Source organism: Macaca thibetana, chromosome 11 (assembly GCF_024542745.1).
Source record: "Macaca thibetana thibetana isolate TM-01 chromosome 11, ASM2454274v1, whole genome shotgun sequence".
Taxonomy (NCBI): Eukaryota; Metazoa; Chordata; class Mammalia; order Primates; family Cercopithecidae; genus Macaca; species Macaca thibetana.
In genome coordinates, this window is record NC_065588.1 from 77,130,277 (window position 1) to 77,144,896 (window position 14,620).

Here is a 14,620-nt window from a genome sequence, read left to right on the forward strand (position 1 = left end):
ACAATCTATTCTCTCTGAAGCCTAGAGGCTTCATCTGCATGATAAAACCTTTGTCTCCACAACCCCTTATTATAACTTAGACATTCCTTCTGATTGATAACAACTCTTTCAACCAATTGCCATCAGAACATTTTTAAATCTAACTGTGATGCGGAAGCCCTCACCCTCATCACCCCCCCCCCACTTCAAGTTGTCCTGCCCTTCCAGATTGAACTAATGTAAATCTTACATATATTGATGGATGTATTATGTCTCCCTAAAAACAAACCATACCCCAATCACCTTTGGACATGTCATCAGGACCTCTTGAGGCTGTGTCATGAGTATGTCCTTAGCCTTGGCAAAATTAACTTTTTAAATTGATTGAGACCTGTCTCAGATACTTTTGGGTTTACACATGTGGGATAAGAATATTGCTAAGAACTTGGAGGTAAAATGATAGTGTATTCTGAACACCTAATGATGTTACTCAGATCACAGACTTGGCTCCACAATTGTCTCAGGTCCTTTTAGGTTTTGGGGTGATAATGACAAGGCACATTCACATATATTTATTTTCAGGTTAAGAACGTGAGGGCACTTTATTGCTGGCTGTCACTCAGGGTACAAAGTATGGGCTGATCTAATAGAAGGAGCAAGAATTAGAAATTTATCTCAACAGTCTGTAACTCCCCATTGTATCATTTTCTTCCTGTCAGTGAAGAGATGTATGTTCATTTACACATCATGGTAGCCAACAGAGCAGGCAAAGAGCATGTGTGGCTCCACCAAGCCATTCTCAAAAGGAGGCCAGTGCCTTTACCTTTTAAGCACCTGAACTATTGAAAATATAGTTCTTCTCTGTCATCACTAGAGAGGCTCAGCTGCTTCACTTCACTTCTTCTCAGTCACACTTATTTAAATACAAACCCAAATGTACATCATCATAACAAAAAACTTTCATTTTTGAGTCTAACAACTTTTTCAAATTTGGTTTGTTGACCATCTAAACAGGATCTTCGTCTACAAGCCATGCCTAAAATATTCACAGGATTTTCTCTGATCGTAAGTACAAGCTGTATCTAAATAGTTTACTGTAAAAAATGTAGAATGATATAAAATGAAATGCTATAACACAAAATAAATAAAATTACAATGTGCTAATTTTATATTAGTAATAAAAGTACAAAAGTAATAACTAACGTTTTGATGAGCATTTCCTGTGTGCCAGGCATTCTGTTGAGTCATTTACATAGGCATTCTTATTTAATCATCAAGAGAAACCTATGACAGAAGTTCTGTTATTGTCCCCAAAGTGACAAGTGAAGAACCGAGAAATTAAGTAACTTTACCAAAAGTTCGAGACAGGACTATACTCTTTGATATTCATCATGATATTTAGCTAACACAAATAAATGCACAAGAAGCAATGAGAGTAGAGGCGAAGTTCTGTCTAAGTCTTCTGGAAGAAATCAAATCAATAAAACCTTTACAGAGAATGTAATATTTTGAGGCAGGACTTGAGAACCATTAAGAGTTTTCCTGTCCTATAAGCATTTTAGACTGAGGGAAAAACATGTTAGAATAATACGAAGTTTAGAGGAAGTAAAGGAAACTAAGACTCAATAGCTTAAAAGGTTAAATTGCAAAGTGCCTTTTGAGCCAAGCATAAGAGTATATAGATTTGCACAGTGTAGGTGATGGAGAACTACTGAAGAATTAGGAGAAAAAAGTAGCTGTGTTTATTTGCTTATGAAAAAATAACACCCTGTGGCAATGGAAGATGGGTTGGAATAATATGGAAGGGAACTGTGGTACTCACGCCTGTAATCCCAACCCTTCGGGAGGCTGAGGTGGGTGGATAATTTGAGGTCAGGAGTTTGAGACCAGCCTGGCCAACATAGTGAAACCCGGCCTCTACTAAAAATACAAAAATTATCCAGGCATGGTTGCGTACACCTGTAGTCCTATCCACTTGGGAGGCTGAGGCAGGAGAATCACTTGAACCCAGGAGGTGGAGGTTGGGGTGAGCCGAGATTGCACCACTGCACTCCAGCCTGGGTGACAGAGAGAGACTCTGTCTCAAAAAAAAAAAAAAAAAAAAAAAACCTATATGGAAGGGAACTATAGACTCTTTAAATATATTGCACAAATATAAGTCTCAGAATCAATTAGTATAAAAAAATATGAATTACAGAGCCACATAGACCTGGGTTTGAAACCTAGTTCTATTATTAATACATAGTAACTCTGACTGCTAGAATATTTTTTAACTTTTTTAAAGTCTGTTTTTTTCCAACAGTAAAATAGAAATGACCACAATACTTACCTTATTAGAAATGCTTAATGATTTAACATGATAATGATTATCAACCCCTTAGCATAGTGCCCTGAATATACTATGCACTAAAAACCATCAGCTGTTATTATTATGAAAATGCTTCCTATAGTATTTGGCATGAAGTTGGTTCTTGGGAATAGGTAGCCTTTTTCTGTACCCATATCATCATCTTTATCAATCTACTTACCTACATACCTCAGTTGTAGTACCAGAATGTATTACAGAGAAGGAATTAGACCACTAGAAGAACGAATTAAACCATTAGAAGCAAAAAGAACAGAAAACAACCTTTTGTGAACTTTTTCTACAAGATACATAATAGGAACCAAGACTTTTCTGTCTATATATCCTCTTACAAAGACCCAGTTCTCCCAGAGGAAATCAGAGAATGTCCCGCATATTGTACATGGGGAGACAGACATCTGATGAAAGCAAGAAGAAAATGTTATGGGCTGTGGCTTTTCAGGAAGTAGAAAGTAGAGCTAATATGCCACAGGCCCTAAGATGGTGGCCTCCATAAACAGCAGGAGTGAAAAAATTACCCTCTTTTGTAAACATCTCAGATGAAGCTACAGCAATATCAAGGCAAGGGACATGGTAGTATGAGAAAGGAAAATAAATTTTGATAACTTCCTGTAATAGTTAATGTTTAAAGAATCTCTTATATGTGTAATTTTGATTATATAATACTTAAAATATGTATGTGGCATATCCTCCCATATATATATATATATAAAATGTATGCTTTAATTAGAAAAAACAGAAACTCTCTAAGCAATCCAAGAAGGAAAATATTTAACACAAGGAGCTAGAAGATTGGGAAACCATTCAGTATGTTGAAAGAGCAGAGATTGAGAAAAGCCACCATAACTCTCAGGTCCACTGCAAGCTTTCTGAGAGTCAGGCAACTTCAGTAAACAGGAATTCATTGTGTGTCTTTGTAGCTGCCTCTAAGCCAAAGGCAGATAAGTTTTAGGAGAATTCCCAGAAGCCGTTTCAAAACTTCATATCTGCTGAAGCTCACATATATCCCACTGATGCCCCAAGAGCAATAAGACATTTTTAGCCTCTCTTAAGCTCTCTGTTTCTCACATGAATGCCTCTCATTGGTAAATCTAGGCCACAATCCAGTTGACAAGGGAAAAACAGAATAGAAGAATTTCTAAATAGAGCTAACTTGCCAAGAGTCATAGATAGTGATGGAAAATAACTTTTTACTAACCTTGGTGGTATATTATTCCACTGACGATAAGACATTCATTAAAATTTTAGCCTAGAACTTTTTAGTTTGCCAAAAGATTATGGAATTTATAATAATATGTGTACTTTCAGCATATTTCTTTATACATTATGTTAAACATATGCATACTTCATGGATGATATGCAAACAAATGTAGACATCAACTAGAATAGTCTTTTCAATAAATGGTGCTGGAACAAATGGATCTCTACATGCAGAAGAATGAAGTTAAACCCCTACCATACATCATATACAAATATTATTCAACATGGATCAGAGACATAAATGTAATAAACTATAAAAATTACCAGAAGGAAACATAAGAATAAATATTCAAGACTTTGGATTAGGTAATGCTTTTTTTAAATAGAACACCAAATGCACAAAGAAGTAAATGAATCCGTCCTCATCAAAATAAAAACTTGGTTTCAAAAGACAGCATTGATAAAGTAAAAAGACCACTCAAAGAATAGGAGAAAATATTTGCAAATTATAGGTATGATAAAGAACTTAATCGAGAATACGTAAAGAACACTTATAAGTCAACAACAAAAAGATAAAAGTCCCAACTAAAACACAAACAAAAGATGTAAATAGACATATCTGCAATATAGAAACAAATAAAAATATGTACACAAGAAAAAAGATTCAAATTAGTTATCAGGGAAATTGAATCAAAACCACAATGAGATACCAAATCACATATACTGGGATGGCTAAAATAGAAAAGATAGACACAGTTTGAGCATCTGTAATCCGAAATCACCAATTCTCCAAAATCCAATTTTTTTTGAGCACCAACATAATGCAACAAGTGAAAAATTTCATGCCTGACCTCATGTGATTGGTCACAGTCAAAATGCAGGTGCACAATACATAGATTTTTCAGTATCCTCAAGGGAAAAATGACCTTTGCAGCTGCCTTCAGCTGTGGTATATTTTTTTCCACACCTGCCCAGTTTTCCTCAACAAGCATGTCCACAAAATAATAAAATGGCATGTGTACAGGTTGGACAAACCAATGACAGGTTCCCCATGATGCCCCAAGTGGGCCCAAGATCTATATGCATTACTCACAGTGGTTTTTGTGTATTCTCTCCTCTGTGGTGTAAAGGTGTTGTTGAAAATATCAAAAAGGCCCGAAGGTACCCCTCTAGATAACAGTGATAAGAGAAAGAGAGGGCATTTATGTTTATCTATAGCACAGAAAGTCAAGCTGGTTGAGAAACTGAACAGCAGTGTAAGTATGAAACATCTTACAGATGAGTATGGTACTGGAATGACATATGTCACTGTAAGACCTAAAGAAAGAGAAGAATAAGCTGTTGAAGTTCCATACTGCAAGTGATGGATAGACATTAATGAAAAATAGAAAAACACTGCATAAAGCTTAAAATAAAGACCTTGATTGAATATTGGAAGTGTCGATCCACGAGTGTTGTAGTGAACACATGTGTAATGGTACACTGATCGTGAAACAAGCAAAAATCTACCGTGATAAACTGAAAGTGGAAGAGAATTGTGAATATTCAGCAGGATGGTAGTGGAAATTTAAGAAAAAACATAGTTGGCTGGGCACAGTGGCTCACGCCTGTAATCCCAGCACTTTGGGAGGCCGAGGTTGGTGGATCACGAGGTCAAGAGATCGAGACAATCCTGGCATACATGATGAAACCCCATCACTACTAAAAATACAAAAATTAGCTGGGCATGGTGGCACGTGCCTGTCGTCCCAGCTACTCAGGAGGCTGAGGCAGGAGAATCGCTTGAACCTGGGAGGCAGAGGCTGCAGTGAGCCGAGATTGTGCCATTGCACTCCAGCCTGGTGACAGAGCTAGACACCATCAAAAAAAAAAAAAAAAAAAAAAAAAAAAAAAAAAAAGACACAGCACTACTTTTTAAAAGATTGTTGATGATAAAGCATCTGCTGATCACAAGGCAGCAGAGAAATTCATTGACAAGTTTGCCAAGGTCATCAGTGATAAAAATCTGACTCAGGAACAAGCCTATAATGCTGAATAAACATCACTACTTTGGCCTCCTTATACCAGAATGAAACTGACTACAGCGGATGAGGCACCCTGTACAAGAATTAAAGATTCCAAGGACAGAATAACCCCGCTGCGATGTGCTCATACAGCAGGCACATATCAGTGTAAACTTGCTGTGATAGGCAACATTTTGTGCTGTTTTCAAAGAGTGAGTATCTTACCAGTCCATTGTTCTGCCAACAAAAAGGCATAGATCACCAGGAATATCTTTTCTTATTGGTTTCACAAACATTTTGTACCAGAGGCTTGTGTTGATTGCGGGGAAGCTGGACTGGATAATGCCTGCAAGATTTTGTTATTTCCTAACAACTGTTCCGCTCATTTTCTAGCTGAAATTCTCATAAATAATAATTTATGAGATTGTGCCAGGTCCTTCCCTTGAAGTGTGACTTCCTAATTCAGCCTTGTGACCAGGGTATGCTTAGATCAATCAAGATTAAATATAAAAACACTTCCTTGAACAGTCTGTTATCAACAGTGAACTAAGATACAGGTGTGGAAGGTTTTCATAAGGCGTTTATCATGAAGGATGACAGATAAGCTGTTGCCAAGGCTTGGAACACAGTGACTAAGGACACAGTTTTGCAGACCTGACACAGTCTCTGGTCTACAACTATGTTCAGTGATGATGATAAATATGGTGGTGACTTTGAAAGATTCCACATGTCAAGTGAGAAAAAATGTCTGACCTCCTTACGTATGCAAAGAGTATACCCTTAGAGTCCACCAGTAAGCTGGAAGAGGCGTATATTGAAGAGTTTTTAACATTGATAATGAGGCTCCAGTTGTTCATATTGATCAATGGTGAAATAGCCAAAATGGTTCTGAATCAAGGTAACTGTGATAATAGGGATGATGAGGATGATGTTAACACTGCAAAAAAAGTGCCTATAGGCAACATGGTGAAAATGTATGATGGGCTTATTGAACCAGAGCAGTGTGCATTCACGACAGGACAAAAAATAATTTCAGTTTGTAAAATCAAAGACTTCTAAGATAAAAACTGTTGTTAATGGGGCAGATGACTTTGGAGGAAACATTTTTAAAAGCCATCCAGCAGAATGCCTCCTCATGTGCCGGTTCCTCAACTGCTTCTGATGTTCTTATCTAAAAATAAGATGTACAATAATCTTATAATCAAAACACAGCACCATAGGTGGAGTCTGAAAGCCTGCTGTTGTTTGCTGTTTTGTTCTTTAACAGCTGATACAGATTCTGGTGGTGCTGCTGTGCTGCTTAGTTACCCTGAATACATTATTTTTTCACTGTGTGAATGGTCTGTCATTTTGTTTTTCACTGTGAAGTACTTACGTGTGATTAAGTGTAAGAAAATGATTGCTTATATGTAGCATATAAATTCAGACTCAGAAATGATGGAGCTGCCACACAAGCAGTTTATCCACATGGGTGACTAAGATAGACGCCTTTGCTTTCTGATGTTTCAATGTACACAAACTTAGTTTCATGCATAAAATTATTTTAAAATATTGTATAAATTATCTTCAGGCTATGTGTGTAAGGTGTACATATAAATTAATTTTTGTGATGCGACTTGGGATTCCTCTTGAACATTTCTCATGATGTATATGCAAATATTTCAAAATCTGAAAAAATTCAAAATCTAAAATACTTCTGGTCCCAAGCATTGCAGATAAGGGATGCTCAATCTGTTCGAAGTGTTGCTTAGGATGTGGAGAAATTGGAATCCATATACGTTGCTGACAGGATTATAAAATGGTTCGGCAGGGCACGGTGGCTCACGCCTGTAATCCCAGCACTTTGGGAGGTCAAGGGGGCAGATCACCTGAGATCAGGAATTTCACACCAACCGGGCCAATGTGGTGAAACCCCCTCTCCACTAAAAATACAAAATTGCTAGGTGTGGTCGTGGGTGCCTGTAATCCCAGCTACTCAGGAGGCTGAGGCAGGAGAATCGCTTGAACCCGGGAGGTGGAGGTTGCAGTGAGCCGAGATCACGCCACTGCACTCCAGCCTGGACAACAAGAGCAAAATTCCGTCTCAAAAAAAAAACAAATAAATAAATAAATAAATAAATAAATAATAAAAATAATAAAATGGTTCAACCATTTTGGAAAAGTTTGGCATTTTCCCAAAATGTTAAATACAGAGTTACCATATGATGTAGCAATTCCACTCTTAAGTATATACTGAAGACAATTGTAAGCATATGTCCATGCAAAAACTTGCATATGAGTGTTTATGGCAGTATTATTCATAACAGTCAAGATGTGGAAACAACCCAAATATCAATTGAGGAATTGATAAACAAAGCATCATATATCTATGCAATATTATTTGTTCATAAAAATAACGAAGTAGTGATACATATTACACCACAAATGAACCTCGAACATCATTGTAATGAATGAAACTAGACAAAAACGCCATGTATTGAATGATTCTATTTATGGGACATGTTCAGAATAGACAAAATGATAGAGAGGAAAATAAACAGTAGTTTCTAGACACTGAGGTAAAGGGGAAAGGGGTAGTGAATGCTGTGAGGTTTCTTTTGGGTGTGACAAAAATATTCTGAAGTTAGATGGTAATGGTTGTTCTAAAATTAGATAGTGGTAAACATGTTAAAAACTACTGAATTGTACACTTTAAATGGTTTAATTTTGTGGTATGTGAATTATATCTCATAAAAAGCTATAATTTAAAAAATAACAGAGCTGAAATGTGAAAAAAAGAAAACCCTAAGAAGAGAGTGCTAGCAATTTAACATTTTATGTTAACAAATGTTTAGAAGTATTATAAGCTATAAAATAATATTAAAGAAACTATAAAATAATATATGAGATAATTATTTTAAATTTAAAGGTATATAAAATGAAAAGGAATTTAGAGTGGTTTATGATTTAAATGATAAATTACCCCATGGCAATGATCATTGTTGCTTTGCACTGTAACCAACATAGTCCCAGTACAACGTGAATGCCTACTCCAAACTTTTTCTTTCCTTCCTTCCTTCCTCCTTCCCTCCCTCCGTCTCTCTCTCTCTCTCTCTCTCTTTCTTTCTCTTTCTTTCTTTTTGTTTTCTTTCTTTCTTTCTTTCTTTCTTTCTTTCTTTCTTTCTTTCTTTCTTTCTTTCTTTCTTTCTTTCTTTCTTTCTTTGTTTTCTTTCTTTCTTTCTTTCTTTCTTTCTTTCTTTCTTTCTTTCTTTCTTTCTTTCTTTTTCTCTTTCTTTCTCTCTTTCTCTTTCTTTCTTTCTTTCTTCCTTTCTTTTTCTGCAGCCTCAACTTCCAGAGATTCTGCCACCTCAGCCTCCTGACTAGCTGGGATCACAGGCATGCACCATCACGCTTAGCTAATTTTTCTATTATTTGTAGACATGGGGTTTTGCCATGTTGCCCAGGCTGGTTTCAAACTCCTCGGCTCAACTGATCTGCCTGTCTTGGCCTCCCAAACTGTTGGGATTACAGGCATAAGCCACCACACCTGGCCAATACATACTTTGAATTATACTTCTCTTTGAGTTTTAGCATTGTTATTTTAAGAATGTGTAATGGCTAGCACTTAGCCTTAGTAAAACCAAAGACCTGAAAATGTATTCTATTTTTTTGAAAGGTCCCACCAAGGTCTCCAAAAGGCATTCTAAAATTTAAAATTCTGTTGCATGTACATTATAATAAAATAAAGGTGAAGCAATAAAGGTAAGGTAATATCATAAAGACAGTAAAATGCAAAATTCAAGATGCTAAAGGAATTATTAAATTATGCTAAATTAGAATAAATTTGGAAGAAAATACATGTTTTATATTCATTAGGTTTCATCTAAAGCAAAGAAAGTTATTTTTAGAACCAGTGATATCTTTCTAACTTATAACAGTGCATGAAGGTAACTAACTTTACTAGGAAATAATGATATTGAATTATTCAACAGAAATACTTCAAGTTTTTTCAGAACAATGAAACGAAGAAAACATAAAAATAAAGAATCGGCATATGTGAGTTTTAAGTATCTAGATAAAGATGAATATTGGCCACATTTAAATTTCAAATAAGATCTATGATTTTCTTGGTATCAGCACTGTAGCAAAACGTTATTTTTATTATGTACCGGTAATAAATACTTTTAAGTACAATGGATATTTTCCCTTTCATACTTGCTAAATTTAAAAAGAAAATAAGTGATAATGAAGTAAATTGTGAATAGATTGCCATAGTATTCTATATAATCATCATTTCTTTTTTTCTTTTGCTATACTTATCCCTTATTTTCATTATATTTCTCTAAAATTCATTTTTACTTCTATGAACTCATCTTATTTCCTCTATTCTATGATCTCATCTTCTTACCTCTTGTCATTTTATGTGTCTTTTAGCATAATACTCCTATTATATATTTTATTCATCTGCTTTGTTTCATAAATCTGCTTATTAGATATGAAAATATTTTTCTTTCTCACCAAATGTTAAATCTTTTCTTTTTTTTTTTTTTTTTTTTTTGAGACTGAGTCTCACGCTGTTGCCCAGGCTGGAGTGCAGTGCGCGATCTCGGGTCACTGCAAGCTCCGCCTCCTGGGTTCACGCCATTCTCCTGCCTCAGCCTCCTGAGTAGCTGGGACTACAGGCGCCCGCCACCGCGCCTGGCTAATTTTTTGTATTTTTAGTAGAGACGGGGTTTCACTGTGGTCTCGATCTCCTGACCTTGTGATCCGCCCGCCTCGGCCTCCCAAAGTGCTGGGATTACAGGCTTGAGCCACCGCGCCGGGCCAAATCTTTTCTAAAGCACCAGTTCACATACATGAAAAACTATAACCTGTCTTTGAAGTTAAGCCAATTAGAAGAGATTACTAGTAGCAGTTTTTTTTCACTTACCAGGATAATTTTAATTTTCTACCTCTTTACAGAAATCTGGGTCATCTCTCCAACCCATAGGATTTTGGGTTCACTACACTGATGGTATCTTTTTAGGATCTGGTGGCAAGAATCAACAAATACCCTAGATGCCTTGGTGTGGCACATAATGTGCCAGATGGTGGGAAGTATTCCCCATGAAAATTTGAGCGCCTGCCACCATGGTGAAGTTTCTAAGTTGTCAGTGGTCTATGCCACATTCACTCATTCTCTACAAGGTGGAAGTTAAGTTTCTACACCTTACACGCCCCTGCCATTGAGGAAAAGCCCCTTTAGAGTCTGCAGGCAACATGCCTTCCCACCATTCCTAAAGCCTGTACCTGTGATCTCATGGGAAGTTTTCTATAACCAGCTGTATGAGAAAGCAAAAAATGTAAGGCTGGTTTACACATTAAAAATGGATTTTCAAAGTAAGAGCTATACAACTATAACATAACAACTCCACTCACTGGGGTCCTAGAAGACAGTAGGGGCAGAAACTTGAGCAGTGCACTTTAATGGTAGTGGAGATGACTAGACATATGGATACATACCCAACAATGAATGATCTCAATAGATTTTCTGAATAATAATAAACATGAAAGGAAACTGACTTGAGGATCAGTGACAAGGTATTCAGAGGAAGAAGTAAATGGGAAATCAGCAAAAGACCTCTTGGGTCATTACTTAGTGCAAATATATTTGTATCTCACATATACACTGCCTTGGCACAGGGCATACACTGCAGAGGAGTCTCGATAATCACACAGACAAGGTGACCTGGTGGATGTTGGAAGTCAGTCTGTCTTAATGCTTTTTTGTTTTCAGAGGCAGGGTCTTGCTCTGTTTCCCAGGCTGGAGTGCAGTGGTATGACTGTAGCTCAGTGCAGCCTCAAACTCCTGGGCTCAAGCAATCCTGCTACCTCAGCCTCCTGAGTAGCTAGGACTACAGGGGTAAGTGCCACCATGCCTGGCTTTTTTATTTTTTTTAAAGATTTTCTGTAAAGATGGGATCTTGCCATGTTGTGCAGGCTGGTCTTGAACTCCTGTCCTCAAGCAGTCCTCCCATCTCAGCCTTCCAAAGTATTGAATTATGGGCATGAGTCACCATGCCTGGTCAATATCAGTCATTTTCAACAACCACCTAGTGTTTGCTCAATAAATCCAAGAAAAAGTGTTCAATGCAGCTCCAGTGGAAATTATCCAAGAGTTAAACCATATGAGTGTAACCCTCTCCAAGGCTAATCTGGCCAGGAAAGTTGCTAAATAATGAGTTTGCCAAGAGCTTGAGATGAAAGCTGAGTCTCTAATGATACCATTCCCCAGGACCAGCCAGTCATCTGGTGGCAAACTGATTACATTGGATTTTTATATCATACTAAGGTTAACAATTTGAAATCACTGAAATAGACACTGTGGGTATGCATTTTCCTTCCCAGTCCCATAATATTCTGTCAGAAACATGATGCTTGGATTCACTGAATGCCTTACTCCCAGTCTGTATTAGTTCGTTCTCACACTGCTGTAAATAACTACCTGAGACTGGGTAATTTATGAAAAAAAGAGGTTTATTTGACTCACAGTTCTGTAGGCTGTACAGAAGCATGGCTGGGAGGCCTCAGGAAACTTGCAGTTATGGCGGAAGGTGAAGGGGAAGCAATCATGTCTTACCATGGTGGGGCAGGAGAGAGAGAGCAAAGAGGGAAATGCTACACACTTTTTTTTTTTTTGAGACAGGATCTTGCTCTGTTGCTCAGGTTGAAGTGTAGTGGCGTGATTTCAGCTCACTGCGACCTCTGCCTCGCCTCCTGGGCTCAAGTAGTGCTTCCACCTCCGCCTCCCCAGTAACTGGGACTATAGGCAGGTGTCACTACATCTGGGTAATTTTTGTAGAGATGGAGTTTCACCATGTTGCCCAGACTGGTTTCAAACTCCTGGGCTCAAGCTATCTGCCTGCCTTGTCCTCCCAAAGTGCTGGGATTACAGGCATGAGCCACTGCGCCCACCCATGCTCGACACTTTTAAAAACAAGATCTTGTGAGAACTCACTATTGTGAGAACAGGAAGGGAGAAATCTGCCCCCATGATCTAATCACCTCCCGCTAGGTCACTCCCTCAACATTGGGAATTATAACATGAGACTTGGGTGGGGAGACAGAGTCAAACCATATCACTGTCATAGGATCCCAACTATTGTTTCTGACCAAGGAACTCATTTGCTGTGAGATTAATGAGAAGATAAACTAACACTATGAGAGTCACTGGTTTTACAGGGTACCCTATCACCCCCAGATACAGGAGAACACATGGGTGTGGAACCAGGGGAAGAAATAAGAGTGGTTCGTGGTTCGTCTTACTCTTTTTTGTTTTTTTTGGTTTTTTTTGAGACAGAGTCTCACTCTGTCGCCCAGGCTGGAGTGCAGTGGCGCGATCTCGGCTCACTGCAAGCTCCGCCTCCCGGGTTCACCCCATTCTCCTGCCTCAGCCTCCCAAGTAGCTGGGATTGCCCGGCTTTTTTTTTTTTAAAGTAGAGACGGAGTTTCACCGTGTTAGCCAGGATGCTCTCGATCTCCTGACGTCGTGATCCACCCACCTCGGCCTCCCAAAGCGCTGGGATTACAGGCGTGACCCACCGCGCCCGGCCGGTCTCACTCTTAATATCCCAATTCCTGTCCCAACAACTTTGGGCTCCGGTTCCTAAGGGAGGAATTCTTCTACCATGGAATAAAACCAAATGTCTATGCAAATAGAAGTTGAAATTGCCATCTTAATATGTCATATAAATGAACTAACAGGCAATTCAGGGGTGTACTGAACAGTTTGGGGTAAATGATCCTGATTATTAAGGGAAAAGAAGGTCACTGCTACACAGTGGGGTGGAGTATGGAAAACTCGTACTGCTTCCATCTACAGAGGGAGAAATTAAGGGACAACTCTAGCAACTGAATACAGGTAAGATCATTAAAGTTTAGGGCACCCTGCCAAGCAAAGAACCACAGCACCTTAGGTACCAGCTGAGGACATAGAACAGTTACCAGAAAGGGAAGTTGTTAATATTAATTATTGCTTTATATCTAGAGACAGAAATTTCTATAGTACTCAGGCATTTGCTATGAATATATTTGTGTATATTAACCTATGTAATTTTTTATATCAAGTATTTTGGTGGTGGATAACCTGATAATTTAATGTTTAGGTTAAAGTTTATCAAAAAGGATTGTTACCAAACTGGAAGAATATGTAACATTACTAATTTGGGTAAAATAACTCGTAGAATTTGTGATCTTTTCTTTGTATTGAGAGAGTAAATTTCTTTTGAATAAGAAATAATTCCAATATGTTAGATTTTAGACCGTTGCTATTTTTTTTTTTTTTTTTTTTTTTTTTTGGTGTTTAAAAGTTTAAACATAGTTAGAAAGGTTTATATAGATGCTAAATGGCCAGAGGAGTGACTGCTGCATATTATTTCTTTTGGAGCAGCCAGCATGCACCCTTATTTCTTTTTCTGGCTGTCCTCAAATCACAGTGACTAGAAGCCTAGAAAATACGTGTCCCAGAATCCTTTGCCAGCAGGTATTCTGGTTAGAGTTCAGCAAGCAGAGGTTACAAAGTCTGAAAGGTGAATGAAAAGCACTAACCATTATTCTTTATTCAATGGGGAGATGTCTTGGGCTTCAACAGATATGATGCTTTGCAGCTCCTGCGGATCCCCTGGAAATTGTTCATCAGGTGCTATGGTGAGCTGAGATCCATGGTGGAGGGCTTCCTGTGATTCCTGAAACTTCCTAATCCTCTCATGGCTGGTGATGAAACTGAGTGTTCTTCGTGATTGAGTAATAGCGAATGTTCTTTATGATCGCTGCTCCTCCAGCCCTTTCTATGCATTTTTAAATCACTATGTTCACTGTATTAAATTTATTCTTGCTTTAAATATCAGAGAGTTAAAAACAATTTTTTTTCTAATCGAACCCTGACTAATACCATGATATTGCTCAAATGAATCCTGAAAATTTGAGATTTGGCAACACAATTTGATTTAGCCTGCCCTTTTTCAAAGAATTGACAGGTCGACTCTTAACACACTGAGCTAAACCCTTAAACAGGCTTCACAGGATGGGAAATGAGAGAACATGATTGATCATTAAG

At 37.8% G+C, this 14,620-nt stretch overlaps 2 long non-coding RNA genes across 2 annotated transcripts in view; both read left to right on the top strand.

Moving 5' to 3' along the window:
* LOC126931247 (uncharacterized) overlaps window positions 1-11,475 on the top strand; it is a 29,531-nt gene extending 18,056 nt beyond the window's left edge. Inside the window, exons 5-7 of the long non-coding RNA XR_007717800.1 lie at window positions 994-1,044; window positions 9,519-9,582; window positions 10,489-11,475. This is a non-coding gene — a long non-coding RNA (uncharacterized LOC126931247). The remainder of the gene's footprint in view (window positions 1-993; window positions 1,045-9,518; window positions 9,583-10,488) is intronic.
* Window positions 11,476-13,897: 2,422 nt separating this feature from the next.
* LOC126931253 (uncharacterized) lies at window positions 13,898-14,405 on the top strand. Its single transcript, XR_007717806.1, has 2 exons — window positions 13,898-14,093; window positions 14,172-14,405. It is a non-coding gene; the product is annotated as an uncharacterized LOC126931253 (long non-coding RNA).
* The last annotated feature ends 215 nt before the right edge of the window (window positions 14,406-14,620 follow it).